The sequence below is a fragment of the Panthera uncia genome, chromosome E1 (genome assembly GCF_023721935.1).
Source record: "Panthera uncia isolate 11264 chromosome E1, Puncia_PCG_1.0, whole genome shotgun sequence".
NCBI classification, from domain to species: Eukaryota; Metazoa; Chordata; class Mammalia; order Carnivora; family Felidae; genus Panthera; species Panthera uncia.
The window spans coordinates 37,198,147-37,217,343 of record NC_064814.1 but is presented as its reverse complement, the minus strand read 5'-3'; positions in this window follow the sequence as shown (position 1 = coordinate 37,217,343).

Below are 19,197 nucleotides of genomic sequence, written 5' to 3'. Positions count from 1 at the left end.
TTCCTCTCCCTCTGCCCCTCCCCCTACTCATGCACACTCACTCTCTCTCTCTCAAAATAATTTTTTTTTAAATGCTCTTTAGTGATTGCTCTAGGAATTAAATTATATATACTTAAGTTTTCACAGTCTACTTAGAATCATTATTTTATCACTTCAAGTGGAATGTGGAACCTTACCACTAAGTTCCTTTATCTTCATCCATTTAGGTTATAGTTGTCTTATATTTTAGATACATATTGAATATATCTAACTTCTCCAAGTCACATAGTAAGTGAGTGGCAGAGGCAGAATCCCCCAGGCAGCCTGGGGCCAAAGTCAGGAGCATAACTATTCCCCAAAAGTGCCCCTGGTTCCAATCTGGCCCAGCATATTGGACCTTCCAAAAAGCCCAGAGCTGGTTATAAAATGTCTTGACCCCCAGAGATAAGAAGGCTATCCCAGGTCACCCCATCAGACCAGGACCCTGAGGGAAAACACATTGGATTTCAGCTCCCATGTGTCCTTTCAGCTAGGAGTCTTTGTGTTATGCACAACTCGCCCAACAGTTCATGGCAGTCCTGCCCTGGGGTTCACACTTCAGCCAGTAAATGGCTTTGCTTTTCTGGAACTTTCTGGGCCTTTTCAGCAAAACCAGAACAGTCTTTGCAAACTGAGCAATACTACTCCAGCCAGATGAGGGAAGCTCACACAGTATTCTACAGGAGCGGCTTGACATCTTTATCATCCTGGCTGGCGGCTAGAGCCCCCCTGTCGCTTCTGTGGCTGAACTCCCTCCTTCTCTTCTTTTCCCTCATCCTCCAGGGCTGAGGAAGAGAGTGCATTTCTTGCCTGTCATCTTTCTGCACAACTGGAATCGACAGGTCCTTGGGAAGAGGGACTGGCCCCTCCTCTGACAGCGAACTAGTTCTAGATAAATGAGTATTGGTTTTGCTCTGTTTGTTTTTCATTTGTAGCTCTCCTTTGATTTTTTTTTTTTCTCTGCAAAGTGGGTTAAGCAATGATAGCATGGTCTGCTTCTGCAGTTGCATTGATTGGGCTGCTCCTGGAGTCTGGGTCTTTTGCTGGCTTTTCTGTTTTAACGTTCCATCCTACCTCCAACTGGACTCCCTCTTTTATATCTGTGGAAGGGCGAGAACTAATACAGAGAGAGCATCTATGAGTGCCAGGCACTGTGCTTGGGATTTATGCCTGTTGTCTCATGCTACCTTTAGAAATCAAAACAAAACAAGCCAAAGTGGTAGGCATCATTCCTCCTACTTTGCAGATGAAAAGGGGGCTCAGAGAGGGTTCCAAAACCCGTTCAATATTGGATAGCCGGAAGTCAGCAGCTCCAGTTGGGGCTCTTCCCCTGCTTCCCCTGGCAGACACTGGACAGCTCACCATGTGGCCCTCAACAGGTGGTCCTTTCTAGACCTCATGCTGCCTCTCTGTGAAACAGAGACAGCCCAAAGGCACTTAGAGGCCAACAGTACGTTGTGAGTTATTCCCCCAGATAAGGAAACTCTGAGCTCATTAGAAAAAGGTCAAAAGCAAAAGGACATCATGACAGTGAAGGGGAAAGGAAGCATGGTAGGGTCGGGGAGCAAGGAGGGTTGGGGGACAGTGGGTGGTCTGGTATGCAAGTGTGTTTGCTGGGTGAGCAGATTCCCAGGGCTGGTAAGTCCTGGTTTTCATAGCAGCCAACGGGATGCCTGACTGGTTTTTTTCCTCTCCCTCCTCCATGTGGTCATCCAGTTGCTGGGCATTACAGAAACTCACCTTTAGGGCAGATTATAAGAACTCACAGCTAGAAGGTTCTTGTGGACTGAAGAAGCCCTTTGGGGTACCTGGGGCTTGGGACTTAGCATGCCAACAACTCCTGGTGGGCGTATGCGGGAGATAGGGATTCTCTGTGGGTCACCTGAACCCTCTGAGATGTCCACAGGGCTTAAGACTGGCTTAGGTGAGGAGGCGCCTGGGTAGCTCAGTCGGTTAAGCGTCCCTCTTCGGCTCGGGTCATGATCTCACAGTTCATGACTTTGAGCCCCACATCGGTCTCTCTGCTGTCAGCAGAGCCTCCTTGGGATCCTCGGTACCCCGTTCTTTCTGCCCCTCCCCTGCTTGCCCTCTCTCTCTCTTTCTCTCTCTCTCAAAAACAAACATTAAAAAAAAGAAGTAGCAAAAAGTTGATATTGGAGGGCTTACCATTTTCCAGGCACTGATTTAAACGTTCTCCATATATTAACTCATTTCATCCTCAAGATAGCCGCAGGGAGAGCATTATCCTTTCTTTACGTCCATCAAAATACAGGGACAAGTGCTTTGGAGAAAAAGCAGAGTCAGGGGCAGAGACACAAGGATGGTGAGGGAGGCCCACCCAATGAGACGACACCTGAGCTGAGACCTAATTGAGGGAGGCAGAGGATCTGCAAGGCAGGGACGGGGCTCTGTAGTGGGGACCAGCTCAGGTGGGTCTGAGTGGCCGCGGGACGGCGTGATAGAGGAGGCCAAGCAAGCAGGGCCGGGTCACCCATGCCTTGCAAGCCATGTGAGGAGGCAGGGACTATTGTAACCATGGTGGCATGCCTTGGGAGAGTCTGAGCAAGGTGACATCATCTGACGATGAGCAGAAGGTGACTGTGTACCTGCCAGAGTCATCTTCCTAAGGTACTCAGGTAAATGTCTCCCAATCCTGCCCCTTTCCCCTCTCTATTTCCAAAGCTCTTTAGAGGCCCCTCTTGGTCCTCAGGGTAAAGGCCAGGCCCCCAGATGCAGCCCTGCCCAGTGGCCTCTCGGTCACACCATCCCCAACACCCCACCCCCCCTTCCCAATCACCTGTGTAAACCATTGTCCTCTAAATCTGCTCACTCTGCCTGGGATACCCCCATCCTTACCTAACTGGGTACCTCCTCCCCACCTCGGCCTCTGCAGTTGTCTCCCTCAGGGACGCTTTCCTGGACACCCCGTCCTGCAGCAGGAGTCGGCCCCGTGCCGATGGCCGTCAGAGCATTTGTCGCAGGAAGAGTCATTATCTGCCCTCTCGTCGGTCTCCACCAGATACTGTAAGCTCCCGTGGGCCAGAACTGGAAATTACCCATCAGTGTGCCTCCAGTCCCTAGAGTGTGCCTGACAGACCTATGTAGGTGCTTAGGGAACACTGAACACATGAATAATAATAATTGAATTAATATCCGAGCAGAGCAACCCCCCTCCCCCCCCTACTCCGTGAGGCTTCCTGGATCCCAGGGTGGGGGGTGAAGGGACCAGAGGAGAGAAGCAGCACTGGCTGGGCCAGGCCGGGAGCCAACTGTGAGCCTGACTTCCAGAGGCAGGCGGCAGAGCTCATAAAAGGCCCAGTTACATTTATAGCCATGTTCTTATTAAGCACCAGGAGAGGAGAGATGAATCATACCCCCTCCTCCCGCCCACCGCCTGGGGAGGTGGGGGCCACCAGCCAGCCTGGCCTTAAATCTCGGGAAATCTAAAAGTCACAAGTGCTCAGGGCCAGCCCTGCATCACCAGGGACAGCAGAGTGTGGAATGTTGCTTCTCAGGCAGAGTCCCGCCCCTCCAGGGTCCAGGCCGTGGGCACAGGAGGGAGAGGGCAGGAGGGACGTGCACGTGCCTGAGAAGTTCTGGGAACAGGGCTTTCGATCCACAGAGCTGCACTGAATGCTGCGTGACCTCGGGTAAGTCTAATGCCATTGCTGAGCCTTTGGGTGATACACTCTCCCCTTAGTGAACAGAATCCAGGTGTTTCTGGGAACACTCCCAAAAGAAATGATGTCTTCCCTCCCCTCAATCTTCCCATTGCACAGAAAAAGAAAGTAGGGCCCAGAGGGGACCGGGGCTACCAGACTCCTAGCAACTGCTGTTCTGAAAGTGCAGCGGGTTCCTAGACTAGAGGTGGCCTTGAGGGTGAGGCCAGGGATACCATTTACAAACATGTCCTCATGGCGTCCCCACCCAATCCCTAATGCCGGAGCCATGGTAACCATCACCCTCTTGAAACAGAACAGGGGCGTTAAGCAAATGTTCTGCCCCCACGGGGCTCCCCTGGACAGCAAGAGGGAGGGGTGAAGGCAGCCACACCTGTTTTGCAGGAGGAGTAACTGGGCACAGACCACCTGCCAACAGGACTGAAACTTGGATGGGATCTTCTTCATACCTGAGGCTTCTTTCGCCTTCTTTTTGTGTGTGTAATTGATTTCAGTGAGATTTATTGAGGTTTTTCAACCCTTTTTTATTGTGAAATATAGCACAAATACCAAAAAGTGAATAATCCATAACTGTGGAGCTTAATGAGTTATATAAAGTGAAACCACCTCTCAGGCCCCAGAAAATAAGATGTTGCCAGAAGCGACCATCCCCCTGCCAGCTCCTCCCTCCCTGCTCAGGGAAACCACGTTCTGACTTTTATGGGAGAACATTTCTCTATCCTGTACTGAGCCCACTCACCTGGAAATTCGAAAGAATGAAGAGCACGGAACTAGAAGGCAGGAGGCATGGTTCTGGTTCTACTCCCCTCTCCGAGCTTAGTTTCCTCATCTGTAAAGGAGAGGATTGGACCCATTGAGCCAGAACAGTCTAGAATCCTAAGCCAGCAGGAAAACAAATTCTGCTGGGGGAAATCTGTGTGCATGTGCAGAGGTGAGGAATAGGAATCAGAAGGTACCTGGACACACCTCTGCAGGGTGCTGTTTCCTTCTTCCTCATTCCAGGGAAGCAGTGATGTCCTTCTTCCACCAAGCCTGGGGCGCTTGTGACTAGGGGGCGCCTCCTGCCTACCTTGGAGATGGAGTTTTGGGGTCTCCTGCGCAAAGAACTGTGGGCAGTCCTGGGGTTCTCCAGGCTTATACCCCATCCCTGCCAGGAAGACTTTGGCTCAGTTCTGAGTATTTCCCTTTAAAAAACAAGATGTAAGGGGAACCTGGGTGGCTCAGTCAGTTAAGCGTCAGACTCTTGATTTTGGCTCAGGTCATGATCTCACAGTTCGTAAAACCCACATTTGGGATTCTCTCTCCCTCTCTCTTTGCCCCTGCCTCTCAAACAAAAACTAAATAAACTTAAAAAAAAAAAAAAGGTAAGAATCCAAAAGCCAAGCAGAATTTCTTCCTTCTGTCACAAGCTCTGAGGTAACTTCTGGTCCTCAGCCCGTGCCTGCCCCAAGATGGCTGACCCAGCAGCGTGAGAGTTGGGAAGTACCTCCCCATGGAGAGGACAAGGAGAAGGTGAGAAGGCGAGCCCCTACTGTGTGCCAAGCACCGCAGAGGCACTTGGCATTCGCTGTCTGGTTGAATCAGCCCCCTCACACATTTGGAAGCAATATTAACACTTCCATTTTCCAAAGGAAGACCCTGAGGCTCAGAGTTTCAGCAACTTGTTCAAAGTCACACTGTTGGCAAGTGGCAGAGGCAGAGCCTGTTTGACTCCACAGCTCTTTATTCTCACCCCATGCCCAGTCCTGGCGTGGAATCAAGAAAGGAAGTCAATCTCTTCCCAACTTCTGGCTCCCTCCGGCCCTGGCTGGGGTGCTAATAGTGCTGATTAATGGAGGGGTGGAGAAATCACCAAAGGAAGTCAGGGGTGATGGAAGGTGAAAGGGATTGAAAGGAAGAGTGAGAGTTGGGAGGGGGCGAGGCGGAGGGCAAAGTTTCAGAGAACAGGCTGAGGTTTTCAGCTGGGGAGACCCAGTGGCTGGCGGAACCAAAATCCAAGATAGGAAAGGGCAAGTTTCACAGGGGAGGAGGTTGATTTTTAAGACTTGAGCAATTTATTTCTTACTTGTTTATTCTTAGCAAAAAGGCTGCTATGGAATGTGAACTCTATAAATGGCGGATGGGTGGGTGGGTAGGCAGATAGGTAGATGGTTGAGTGGACGGATGGGTGGGTGGATGCATGGATGGCTAGATGGATGGGTGGATGGGTGGGTGGGTAGGTGGATGGATGAATGGCTGAATGGGTGGTCAGCTGAGAGAAGGGAGGGGTGGAGAGGTGAGCACATTTATGGCCCAGGATCCTCTGGGTCTCCACCTCATTCCATGTGAGGATGGAGAGATATATACAATTTTGGAGCAAGGACCCTATAAGCAAGTCACAGCACCCAGAGATGCCTAACTGTGCTCCCACAGACAGTGTTCCTGGATATCCTCTTCTACCCGTCCTCCTTCTCCCCCTTCCTGCTGTCTCACCTTCAACTCTCATTTCTTCCTCTATCTCCTTTCCCCATTGCCCTCAAGACCCCAAGAGGGAACATGCTTCTCTGGACCCAAGAACAAGGCTATGAGCTCCAAACTCCATAACTCATACCAGCAACTCCAACTGGCAGCGCTGGGGCTCAGAAAGGCCTGGGGCCTTGGCTGAAGCCACTCACAAAGTCTGGTGCTGAGATGGGTCCAGACTGTCTGGCCACTCAGTCCTGGGGCTCACTGCTAAGCGTCTGCTGGAGGCAAAAAGCCCAGTGGGGCCTGCGTTCTCATCTCTGGAAAACACTGAAACAAGCTGGCCTCTCAGCCCCGCTGAGCTCCTGCTGCCCAGCCTGGGTTAAGGCCATGGCTTCTCAGCGGTAAACCATGATTGCTCGGTTGTTTTTCCTGCTGGATGATTTTAGTTGAATAATTTTGCATGATCTCAGCACAGCATGAGAGAGTGCCAAGCTAAGGATGAGGGGCTTGCTCTGCGGGCGAAGGGTGGAATTGGAATCTGAAGAGCTCCCTACAAATTGGTCTCTGCCTGGGACTAGAATTTCCTACAGCCGTGGTTGCTGGTCCGCTAATTACAGCAGCCCTTCCCTCTGTGCATTGCTCTGAGTAGCCCCCACAGGGAAAGGGCCACGGGCCACTCCCAGCCCTATGTGGTCATGGGTGGGTCCCATGTTGACCGATGTGCCCAACCCTGTGCTGGCATTACCTCGCTGAATCTCTGCCACCTTTACATCCTGACACACACACCCCCAGGAAGCAAGCATGGTCATCCCCACTGCATAAGGAAACACAAGTGCAGACTTACTGGAGAGACCTGCCCAGTAAGGGCTGATGGGAGCCAAGGCTAAGCCCAGTATTGGCAGACATCAAAGGAGAGGGTGGTGGGTGCTCGAGACTCCAAGAGGAAGCAACGGATCTAGGTTGGGGGTGGAGATGTCAAACTGGAAGACTACCCTAAGAGAGGAGCAGAGTCCGGTAGAGGAATCCAGGGAGTTTCCCTGGAGGGGAGGGGTCGGGAAAGCAAGGCGGTTAGAAGATCTAGAAGAAGCCTTTCTTTTTTTTTAAGTTTATTTCTTTATTTGAGAGGTGGGGGAGGGGCAGAGAGAGAGAATCCCAAGCAGGCTCTGTGCTATCAGCGTGGGCAGAGGCAGGGATCGAACTCAGGAGCCAAGAGATCATGACCTGAGCCGAAATCAAGAGTTGGACACCTAACCCTCTGAGCTACCCACACGCCCCTGGAAGAAGCTTTGAATCACAAGTTAGACCCGCCAAGACTCTTAGAGGTTTTCAAATCATCCTCTCCATTTCAGAGACGAATTTCACAATCATCCCGGGGAAGTCAAGGGGCTTGGCCAAGGTCACAAAGCAGAGAAGCTAAGGCCAGAGCCAAGTACTCCCAACCCCATAATCCCACACTGGACTGGGCCTCCCCTTCCTTAGAGCCAGCCTAGTTCTAGTTCCAGAAAGGCTGGGTCAGGCTGCGGCCAGAGGAAGAGGGGTGGAGTCCCAGGCCCAGGGGGGGTGGAACTTCTCCCCTGCAGTCCCACCCCCAGTCCACCTCCTTGTTATTTCTGGCACCTCCCCCAAGCTCCCCCTCCCGTGGAAACCCAGTGACTCCGAGAGCTGGAAATTTGGACGTTTTCCCAGCATTTGGGATGTTAATTAAAACTAATAAATCTGCCACTTGGAGTTGGGTTGAAGAGGAGAAAGGGTGAAGTAGGAGAGGGAGAGGGGGACTCAGGCTTAGGATCCTCCCCACTCCCCACCCCTCACACACACACCCCTGTGAGGGTCTTTTCCTTTCAATCTTGCCTGCTGAATTATTTTCTCTGTTGGTCATTTATTCAGTCCACTCTGGATTTTCCCAGCGGTCAGCCCCAACCTCTTCCTAAGCATGCTCTGGTTCGTTCTAAGGAGGAGTGGAAGATATTTCTAAGGCGAGGACTGGCCAGCCACCTCTTGCCACTCGCCGGGACTGAGCAAAAAGCATGCGATGCAGCTGGGACAGACCTGGGTTCAAAGTCCAGCAATGCTACTCTCTAGTCATGTGAGCCCTGGGAGTCATTTTTCCTCTCTGAGCTTCTGGCCCTGCACCTCTAAATTTTTTTTTTTTAACATTTATTCATTTTTGAGACAGAGAGAGACAGAGCATGAATGGGGGAAGGTCAGAGAGGGAGACACAGAATCCGAAACAGGCTCCAGGCTCTGAGCTGTCAGCATGGAGCCCGACGTGGGGCTCGAACTCACGGACCGCGAGATCATGACCTGAGGTGAAGTCGGCTGCTTAACCGACTGAGCCACCCAGGTGCCCCCCGCCCTGCACCTCTAAAATGCAGATTATATTTCCTACTTTTGAAATGGCTTAAAAGCATAAAGTTGAACAAAAATCAAAACGGCTGCACTAACGCTCCAGTGAGGTTGGATCTTAAAGGAACCTTCTTCGTCTCTTCCGCAAACCTCCCTCCTCCCTTCTTAGCCTTTTGCTCCAGGAAACTGGTACCAGCCTAAAGACACGAGGAAGGGGGCTAGTATCACCTACACAACTGCTGTCAGAACAGGCTAGATCCTGTGTGTCCCTATAAAACGCCCCAGCCCCTTCCTCCGGGAGGGCTTGCAGTTTTTGAAGGCCCTGGCCCGCTGCGCAATAAAGCTGTCATTCCCCTTTATCCCAAACTCTGTCTTCGAGTTATACTTCAGCTCCGAAACACGGAGGTCGCTTTTGGGCAACATTTCGACAGGCTTATCATGAGGGTGGCATGAGAAAGTTGTGTGCAAAATAGCCTGTTAAAAACTGTTACGTGACCTATTTCTTGGCCTCTGTGATTTCCCATCCTGATCGCCAATTCCTTCTTTCCCATCTTCTTTGACTCCTGGAGATTCTCGCAAACTCTCTAAGTTGTATATAAATAAGAATGCAAATAATGTCACTTTAGATCTCTGTGAAGGCGATTTAAGTTTACAGAACTCCCCCCTGCCCCCCCCCATCCCCGCTAGCTAGGGGGCGCTCTGGGCAATGAGAACGCCTCGTTCAGCTTCTGCATTTTCCCAGTGCCCACCCCAGCGCTAGACACACAGGAAGTGCTCGATTCACATGTCTTGGATGGATGAAGTGCTTTGGAATCTGAAGGAGCCACCCATTCCACTTGTCTGCAGAGTACTCTGTCCCCTTCATCCAGGAAGAGCTTCCCTTTTCCTTCCGGAACCACATCTCCCCATTGCACCTGGTATCTATCTATTCCTCTTCCTGCTGCACAGACCATGTGACCAGACTGGTCCAATCAGAGCTTTCCCCAGGTATTTTTTCTACCTGAGACTTGTGGAGAGCCCTCCTTCTTGTTCAGTCATGAGGCCAGAAGGAGACCTGCCTGTGAGCACAGCTCCGGCCTTTCTCACTGGCCAAGATGAAGTCATGTGCACAAAAATGATCTGAAAAGCGGATGCCCAGATCCACTGGTCTGGCCTTCGTATGACTAGGTTATGTGACCAAATGAAATTCCTCATTACACAACCAGGCTGGGATGTTGCCATTCACAGCCACTGAGTCACAAGACATCTATCTCATCTGCTTTCCATAATGTCCCAAGTCAAGCCAGGAGGGATTATTACTCCTATTTTCCAGGTGAAAAAGCCAAGTCTTGAGAGAGTTGAGTTCTCCGAGACCATCCAGCTGGTAATGTTGGAACTAGAACTGATAAGGATGAATTTATCTAGAGTGGTGGGTGCTGTGATTGGGGGCTCACATGTGTCATGTCACAGCAGCAATACTCCAGTGACATTGCTACCGTCTGTATCTGCCTGTCTACAAATGGGGAAACTGAGGGGAGAGCAGGTAGGTGAATTACCCAAGGTCACCAGCTAGTCAGTGGAGCCGGCCTAGGTCTGTCTGCCCAGGGCCGGTGCCACGAGCCACCCCACTGCACTGCCTTCAGCCTGGGGCCCTTTCCAGCCCCCCGAAGGCTGCCTTTCAGGGAGAGGAGCATCCAGGCAGTAGGAAGCTAAGAGCACCACGAGATGATGAAATACTGCTATGTGCGTGGCTTGTGCCAGGGCTTTAGGAAGCATGGGTGGCCAAACCAAGATAGGTCTCAAGTCTGCAAGTCCTATTGGTGGCTCAGGTGAAGTGTTCTGGGGCCCAGTGGAGGGGGAGGTGACTCTAACTAGTGGAGGGGCAGGACCTGGGAAAGAGTCACGAGGCAAGTGGCACTGAATAGGGCTTGTAATGCAGGTGAGATTTGCGCCTGTGGACACGGTGTGGCCATCGCACCGTGAGCACCACAAGCAGAGGGAGATTCGTAACCCAACACCCCATGGTGGGAAGTCCAGGGAGGTGGTTGGGAAGGAGAGGCCCCGCTTTTCTGAAGGGCGATGGGCATGAACAGGCAAGGCAAAGATAAGGCCAGAGCAGTAAGTTAGAAGCAACAAGCTGAGGGCTTTGAATGCCACGAGTAAAAATCTGGGCTTCATTCGGCCAACAGTGGGGAGCCACTGGGGACTTTCGAGGGAGACAGTGCCACGGGGGACTGCAACAGTAAGGCGGCAGGCCACACCAAAAGCAGAGTAGGAAGAGAAAGGCCAGTTAGAGGACGCTCACCAGAGAGGCAGTGAGCCTGGGGGGGCCAGAGGAGGCCACGCACCCAGGGAATGGCAAGAGGAATCCAATGACACCGAGGAGGCAGAATCGTCAGGGAAGAGCGTGGCGTGGTGGAAAGAGCTCAGACTTGGGCTTGAACCTGGTCTGCCTGGCTCCAGGGGCCAACACGCAGGTCGCCAGGACCTTGAACAGACAGCACGCCGTGAACCGCAGATGCGTTTACGGCCTCAGTGATGGAGGGGCCAGCCCGTGGTCTGACAGCAGGTGTGTTCAGGGAGTGCTGAGGGGCTGATGGGAGGATGGATGGGCACGTGAAGGAATGGATGAGTGATGAATGATCCAGGGAATGAATGAATAAGAGAAGCAGGGGAGAGAAGGAGAGATGCAGAGCAGCTCCGAGGGCTCCCACAGGAGTGTTCGGCTTCCTGAGCTCTCTCCTCCCCTCCTCCACACTCCATCCCAAGCCTGAACACAGCCCTAGGCTGAGCTGGGTTTTCCATAGGCGTGGGGGGGGAGGGCGGGAGAGGTTTAAACGTGATAAACTGCTTCTGCCAGCATCCCCCCCTCCTTCTGAGAAACAAGTAGTTAGAAGTGAATGTTACTTAAAACCCAGTTAGCGCTGCTGCGATGGGAAGTTTTGCTATGTTTGGCTTCCCACTAGCCCCGCCAGTTTGGGGCAGGGACAGGGGCTGTGACTTCCGCCCAAACAGGGGCCACTGGAGGGGGGGGGGGGGTCCCAGCACATCCTCACTGTGGGCCTGGCCCAGGGGACTGACGGTGTGGGGCCTGGGAGCTGGGCTCTCTTGCCTCTGGGAAGCCCTCCCATTGGGGCCACTCCTTTCCTTTCAGACACATAGCTTACCTGCTAGTCAGTAATCACACCGTCAATATTATTACTGCTTCCTCACATTGTATGGACATTCACATTTGATCTTCACACAAGCACTGTGAGGCCTCTCCATTCCACAGATGAAGAAACTGAGGCTCAGAGAAAGTGACTCTCCCCAGCTCACATGGTAAGTGATAGAAGCTGGCCCACCAGGAAGTACAAAGAGAGGCCAGTCGCCTCCCACTGCCCCTCTCACATCTGTACAAAAGGGGGCATGGAGGGGAGAACCAAAGCAAAAGAATCCCCTGCTATGACCAGAAAATGTCCCCCAGGCAGCAGGACAGGCAGAAAAGTCCCCCAAAAACAATCATAACAGTGAGGGTTAATATTACTGAGGTTTTCGGTCAGGCCCTCCTCTGTGCTAGAAGTGAACCAACTCACATAACCTCATTGTGACAACAGTTATTCATTCCCTTTACAGGCAAGTGACTAGCCAAGGTCACACATGGCCAGGACGAGGCAGAGCCTGGGCTCAAACCCAAGCAGTTCAGCTCCAGAGCCAGGGCTCTTCACCTCCTCAGTTCCAAAACTGCTCTGAGGGCCAGTCTTAACACTGCCCCTAAGTTCTCTGGTGTTAAATGGGGACAAGGACGGCACTTGCCACACAGCATGGTACAAAAAGCTGATTGAAAATACAGCTCACCAGGAACTGTCAGGTGCTGTACCAATCGTGGGTGGCATCTAGGGAGCCAGCTTTTTTACTGTTGAAAATTCTGGAGACAAGTTGATGTGGGTGGATGGGAGGCCAAGCAGGTGTATGGGACCAGGAGGCAGAGCCTGGGGAGGCAGCTGGGCAGGTACTGTGCCGAGTGGAGACACCCAGAAATTGTAGGCTAGGGTTCCTTGGGGCCTGCTGTGTGATCTTGGGCAAGTCACTGCCCCTCTCTGGTCCCACTTTCCTCCTCGGAAAATAAAGTGGAGCAGAGAAGTGGGGTGATAGGGGGTGGGATGAAGACGTTCCCTGAGGTCACTTCCAGGCTCACTGCCCTATTTCAGTGTTCTCAAGAGCTGGCCTGTAACACAACAGAACACAGGAAACATATTATGTTGAGGCCCTGGTACAACAGTCAGTTTTCCACAAGCTTTGCTACTGGAGAGCCAGAGCGCTAAGAAAATGTGAAATCTTCCTGACCTCCATCCCACCCACCCAAACTCACCCTACCAACCCCCCCCGCCCCGCCCCAGGACTCTAAGAAAATGGAATTCTGGGGGGAGAGCAGATGGAGAGTCATTGATCTACTCTGAGCCTCGGTTTCCTCTTCTGTAAAATGGGGGCATGGGGACCGCGGCAAGAAGGTTACTCGGGGCCCTTCTAGCTCTGCCAGCCTGGGACTCTGGCGTTCAAATGAAGCTTCTTCCTCCATGAGGTTGTCTATTTCTCTGAGGATAAAAGCCAGGAGAGGGCGGGAGCAGGGCTAACTCAATTCTTCCTGGGGTAGAACACCCTCCAGAGGGAGATGAGAGAGTGGCTCATCTGAGAGAAGGATAAAGGAGGAGGTTACCATCTCCATGGTAGATTCTGGATCAGCTTGGGGCAGGAATGCCACTTCCTCCAGGAAGCTCCAGTGATTATTCTGGGCGCTGTCTAGCTGAATACAACTAGACATCGCCCTCCCCTCCCCACCGCCAGCCCTTCCCTCTCTGGGGGACCCCTCCTCACACCCCCACACTGGCGCCCCTGCCCTGCAAGCCCACATCTTCTGCTGATGGACCACGTGTCCCCACTAGGCTGACCTCTGACCCCTACCCGAGGCCCACTGGGGCGACTGAAGACTCGGGCCTTCTGTCCCCCTTTTCCAATTTCCTTTTGCTTTGATTTTGCAGGTTCTTTGATAGCCTGGGCTTCCAGGCTGGGGTGAAGGGCGGCTCTGTGCAAGGAAAAAAATAATTGAAAAGAACACTGGGCAATTAGCACAGAGGCTGCCTCCTTCTCCAGCCGCGCTCTGACCAGGCTCGGGGATGGATCCTGTGACCGCATGGCCCCTCAGAGGTGCCTCCATCGCGTGAGGTTCCCCGTGTATTCAAACAATGAGGACTTTGCCACGATCGGCTTTACAAAAAGTGTGGTTCAGAGTACATCTTACCAGTTAACAATTTAATGCTTTAACACAAAAATTACAATGTAATATAATTGCTCTATTAACACGATAATTACAGGTTTATTTTTAATTAATTCATAATAGGCTGCAGATGGTGTGGTCTGGTAATAGGACCCAGTGTAAAGTTATAGGATGAGCCTGTCAGGCTATGTCTGAGAGAGGAGAATGCCTCATTTGGAAATAATGTCAAAAGCTGATTGGGAGAACAGGGCACCCAGCCCGAAAGCCTCTTTCCTGCCCCCCACTCCCTCCATGACAAGCTCTGCTCCCAAACACGCCTGCCCCCCTGAGAGACCATAAAACGTAGACCGGGGAGGAAAGCTCTAGGTTGACAGTACAGACCCCATTGACCAGATGAGGAGACTAAGGCCCCATGCAGCAGAAAGAGCACTGGATTTGGAGTCAGGAGAGCCTATTTTTCTAACACACCTCTTTCACTTAGTACTTACCTGGCCTTGGGAAAGTCGGCTCACCCCTCGGAGCCTCAGTTTCCTTGTGTGTGAAATGGGCGTGAATAAAGCCCGCCACAGGGACCTAGGGACCTGCTCCCAGGCAGTCTCCTCATTTCCCTTTCATCTCAAAGCCAGAGACCAAGCCTCAGGGTTCTCAGAGTGAAGAGGGCACCGACACTCAACCCCCCAGCTCCCAAGGGGGAGGGGAGGCTGGGGAGTGAGACTCCAGGCTGGGGAGGAAGCTTAGGTGGAAGCAGGTAGGGAGCCAAGAGGAAGTTGGAACTGTTCGGCAGAGAAAGGGGCTCCTTCCCCGACCCCCAAGCGCAGGGAGCATGGGAAGCCCGCTAGGCTGCGAGCTGAAAGCTTCAGTCCTAGCTCTGAATTCAGTCTTCAAAGTGGTACCTTCTCTCCGGGGTCACGCTGGCCTCTTCTCCACCAATGCCACCTTGGCCATACGCCGCTGCTGAGGTGAAGCTGCTAGAACACGAATCTGACCCTGTATGCGGCCCCCAGCTTCAGCTCCTGTGACTCCCCGCCACCTGCACATCGGTGAGTGAACCATGTGACTGGCATCGGGGTCACCTCTTCTGGTGCTTGCCCCTCCCCATCCCGATCACCAAGAGTGCAGTGCTCTGCCCGGCTGTTCCCCGCCACCCCACCCCTCTCCCCCAGACGCCATACTCTCAGCTCTCCAAGAAGACCTGTCTGCTTGCTCAGGCCAAATTCAGTCCCCTGCCCCTGAACAAACTTCCAGCCTAACCACTTCCTCTCTGGGTGCCTCACCCTGGACATGCAGGCCACTTGCAGGGGAAGCCAGCTTTTAGCTGCTGAGCACCTCGGACCTCAGCCCTTTCTCCCTGGGGCTCCTGAAAGCCGGAAGCCTTCAAGCAAGGAGGAAATGGATCCCACGCCCTGGCCAAGAGGTACAGTGTGGGATAAAGAAAAGGCCACCTCCCCTCTACAGGGCTGCAGGGGCATCAGCGTTCCCGGAGAAAACCCGATTTGGGTTACAGCAAGAAGATGAAGGGAATATGGCTCCCAGCTGCCACCACTCTCCAAGGAAACCTTCCCACAAGCCACCTGGCCTCAGCTTAACAGGGCGGCCCCGACGGGGGCCTCTGCCTTCCCTCAGGCACCCTGTGGGGCCTCCAGGATGGACCCTAACATAGGTCTTACCCCCCTTCCAGCCCCACCCATCAGCCCCCTGCTGAGGCGCTCTGCTCTCCAGCCTGGCCCAGGGTTTATCCCAGTGTTGTCCCGCCCGTGGCCTAGTCGGACCCTATCACCCACCCCACCTCCTCCCGGGCTGCAGTCACGGACAGACATCGCACCCTGGTGAGTTGAACACCCCCCCTCACCATCTTGCCCTCCATCAACACCCCTGTCACGACTGAGTGTCCACAAAGTGGGTCCTGTCAATACACCTGTCAGCTCTTTAGTCTCCTTAATGCCAGTGACCTTTCCCCCCCATCCCTTCATATGCTCCTTCTTTGAACCTGACATCGTCGTATCTGTACCTTCCCCAAGATCCAGAATGTAAACATCTGTGAGAACCCTGTGGCCATCACCTCCCATCCTTCTGTTTCACCTACCCCAGCACCCTATCCTGGCTGTGCACTGACCTCCATGAGATGAAGGTCACTTCCACTCTCTCCTCAGTCTGCACTCCGGTACCTTCGACACCCTTGTCCTTCTCCACCTTCCCCACTTTACCTGGTGAGACCCTGAGTGTGGCCAGACCCAGCTGTCCACCTGCTTTGCCCTGGCCCCTGACAACTGAAAGCCACTAAGGAAAATCAGGCAACCCTGACAGCTGGACTTTCTTCATGCCAATGGGCACTCAAAATCGCCACACACACCTTCTGTGGATCCCTGGAAAATTCACTTTCCCACTACCTGAGACAATCATTTCCCACATCTCTCCTCAAATCTCTAACATGTTTCTCTCACCCGATGACCTTGTCTCATGTTTCACAAGAGAAAAATAGACTCAGAGATACAAAGTCCGCCTGTCTTCCCCACGCTGGCTCCCTCGTTCTCACCTGCGGCTCATCCCACCTCCTGGGTCCTCCCCTCCGTCATCATAGACACCTCTGCCCTCATCTGCCACCAACCTCCCCCACTGGGCTCCCTGTACCCCCTCTTGCCAACTCCAGAGTGTCGCTCCTACCATTGTCCTCTGTCTCTCCTGCCCAGTCATCATTGTCATTCCCTGCTCGGCTGGAACATTCCACCACCACACAAACATGCCTTAATATAGTGTGTCGTAAAAAAAATAAAAATAAAAATAAAAAAAATTAAAAAATATATATATATAGTGTGTCGTAAAAATGGCACCGGGGGGAGCCCAGCTGGCTCAGTCGGTGGAGCACACGACTCTTGATCTTGGGGTCATGAGTTCAAGTCTCCCGTTGGGTGTAGAGGTGACATAAACAAACTTCAAAATAAAAGATACATAGATAGATAGATAGATCCACACCCCTTCCTGCTCTGGCCCTATTTCTCTCACTTGCCTTCACAGAAAACCTCCTCCAGAGAGTTGTACACATTCACTTCCCCACCTCCTCACCCCCCCCATTCGTTCATTACCCCCAGTCAGGTTTCATTACCACCTGTCCACTGAAACAGCTGCGATCAAGGTCAATGTCCTTTACTAAATATCCTACACTTAGTAAAAGTCCACTGTCGCTTTCCTGTTCCCACCCCCCGTAACAACCTCATGGTTGACCACTCCCTCCCTTCCAAACTGCTGCTTTCCTTGCTTTGTCCTTCGGGGCCACTCCTCGTCCCTGTCTGTTCCCGGCTTCCCCTCTGCCTGGGCCCTAACTCGGGGGGTGCCCCGGCCCCCTTATGCTTCGCATGAACCCTCTCTCTCCAGGGGATCTCATCTACTCACGCTGCTTTAAATTTTTTTTTTCAATGTTTTTTATTTATTTTTGGGACAGAGAGAGACAGAGCATGAACGGGGGAGGGGCAGAGAGAGAGGGAGACACAGAATCGGAAACAGGCTCCAGGCTCTGAGCCATCAGCCCAGAGCCCGACGCGGGGCTCGAACTCACGGACCGCGAGATCGTGACCTGGCTGAAGTCGGAGGCTCAACCGACTGCGCCACCCAGGCGCCCCTACTCACGCTGCTTTATACATCAGCTACGTGCCGACCGCCTTCAAATGCACTAGCACTTTTCTCTGATCATCCCTTAGCCTGCAGACCCACTTATCCAACTGATCGACCATTCAACATCTTCCCTTGAATATCTAAGGCATCTCAGACTCGACCTGTCCAAAAAGAACCTTCGATTTCCCCCTTCAAATCCATTCCTCCTTCTCCCTACAAGCCTTTTGTGTCTCAGGAAGCAGGACCTCCATCCAGCAGTGGCTCAGATACCCAAAGAGTTATCCTTGGATACTTCTGTCACACCAGACAGCGAGTCCTCCTGGTTCCCCATCCTAAACACATCCCCACACTGATGATTTATCACCCACCTCTGCTGCTACCCTCTCACCTGCGCTATTACATCTGTCCACCCCCCGCCACCTCCCAAACATTCCCAATGTAAATCGGGTCCCTGTGCCCCCTGCTTAAACACCCCAATGGCTTCCTGTTGAGACAGGAGTAAAACCCCGATGCCTGACCGTGATGTGGCAGATGAGGCTTCCCTGGGAAGAACCTGAGATGGAAAAGAGCATGCAGGGAATTTCCCGGGGACTACTCTCGGGATCATGCCTGTGGGGAAAGAGAAGGAAGCACGACGGATGGCGGAAAACGTTGAACCTTGATACAGTTGTGCCGATACCATAGGAGCTCTGAGGCAGGGATGGCCTTTCTGAGTTGCCCCGGGCAAGGTGGTCCAGCCTTATACTCCTGCCTCGACCTGTCATGGTTGTGGGCTATCTTCCAGCGGCATGACATGTCACCCTGGATGGACCAGGCAGCTCTCTCGAGCTAACCACAGTTCCCAGAGAGGGAATTAGCTGAGATTTTCCTGCCTCTGGAGGAGAACAACCCGTCACCACATCCACTCCACGTGGCCCACGAGACCTGCATGATCTGGCCTCCTCGCCCCCAACACGTCTCCCATCGCTCCCTTTCATGTTTACTATACTCCAGCCACACCGACCTTCCTTTGGCCCCTAAAACACGCCAAGTTCAAGATCTTTGCCCTTGCGGCTGCTTCTGTGTCTCAGTTTCCCCGTCTGCAAGATGGAGGCAATGACCACACCTATCGCCAAGAGTGGTCGAGAGGAGTATGTGAGTCAATAGGGCATAAAGGGCAGTGCCTGGCACGTGGAAGTGTTACGTAATCAGAAGTGATGTTGATGGCGATGACGGTGACGATGATGATGATGGTGACGACAACGGCAGTGATAATGGAGGCAACTCTCTTCCCACTTCCATCCCGAACATCCTACAATCCACAGCAAAGAGTCACCTAGCCCAAAATGTCAGCAGTGCCACGGCTGACAAATCCTGGTTGATAACGTTTCTTTTCCGTGTCCTCCACACAAGAAGGTCTTCTTCTGTGTGACCCACCGTATCACCCTTGCAGACGCCCAGTAAGTATGTGTTGACTGGCGGTGCCTACAGGTACTCAGTATGCGGTAGGTGGCCCCAAACTCTTTGCTGAGGAAATATGTGATAAGCTCGGTAACTTCAGGGCTGTATGATTTGGTAAGTCCTTTAACCTCTCTGAGCTTCAATCTGCAGTTTGCTCATCTGTGAAATAGCATAAACATCCATTCATGCACCGACATTTACCAGGAGCTCACGGTCCCCCTGCCTGTCCACTCTCCAGAACCATTCTGGATAACAGGAGTTCTCTGGATTCATCCTGTGGGACCAGCTGACGTATCGCCTCCCCTGTGAGGCCCTCCCTGATCCTCGACCTCCTTGGTGTCCCCCACTCCCACGAAAAGTCTATCATCTTTCAGATCCCCAAAGCTGCATGTGTGCTGCCCCCCACGGTAGAGCTGTTGGCTTAAAATG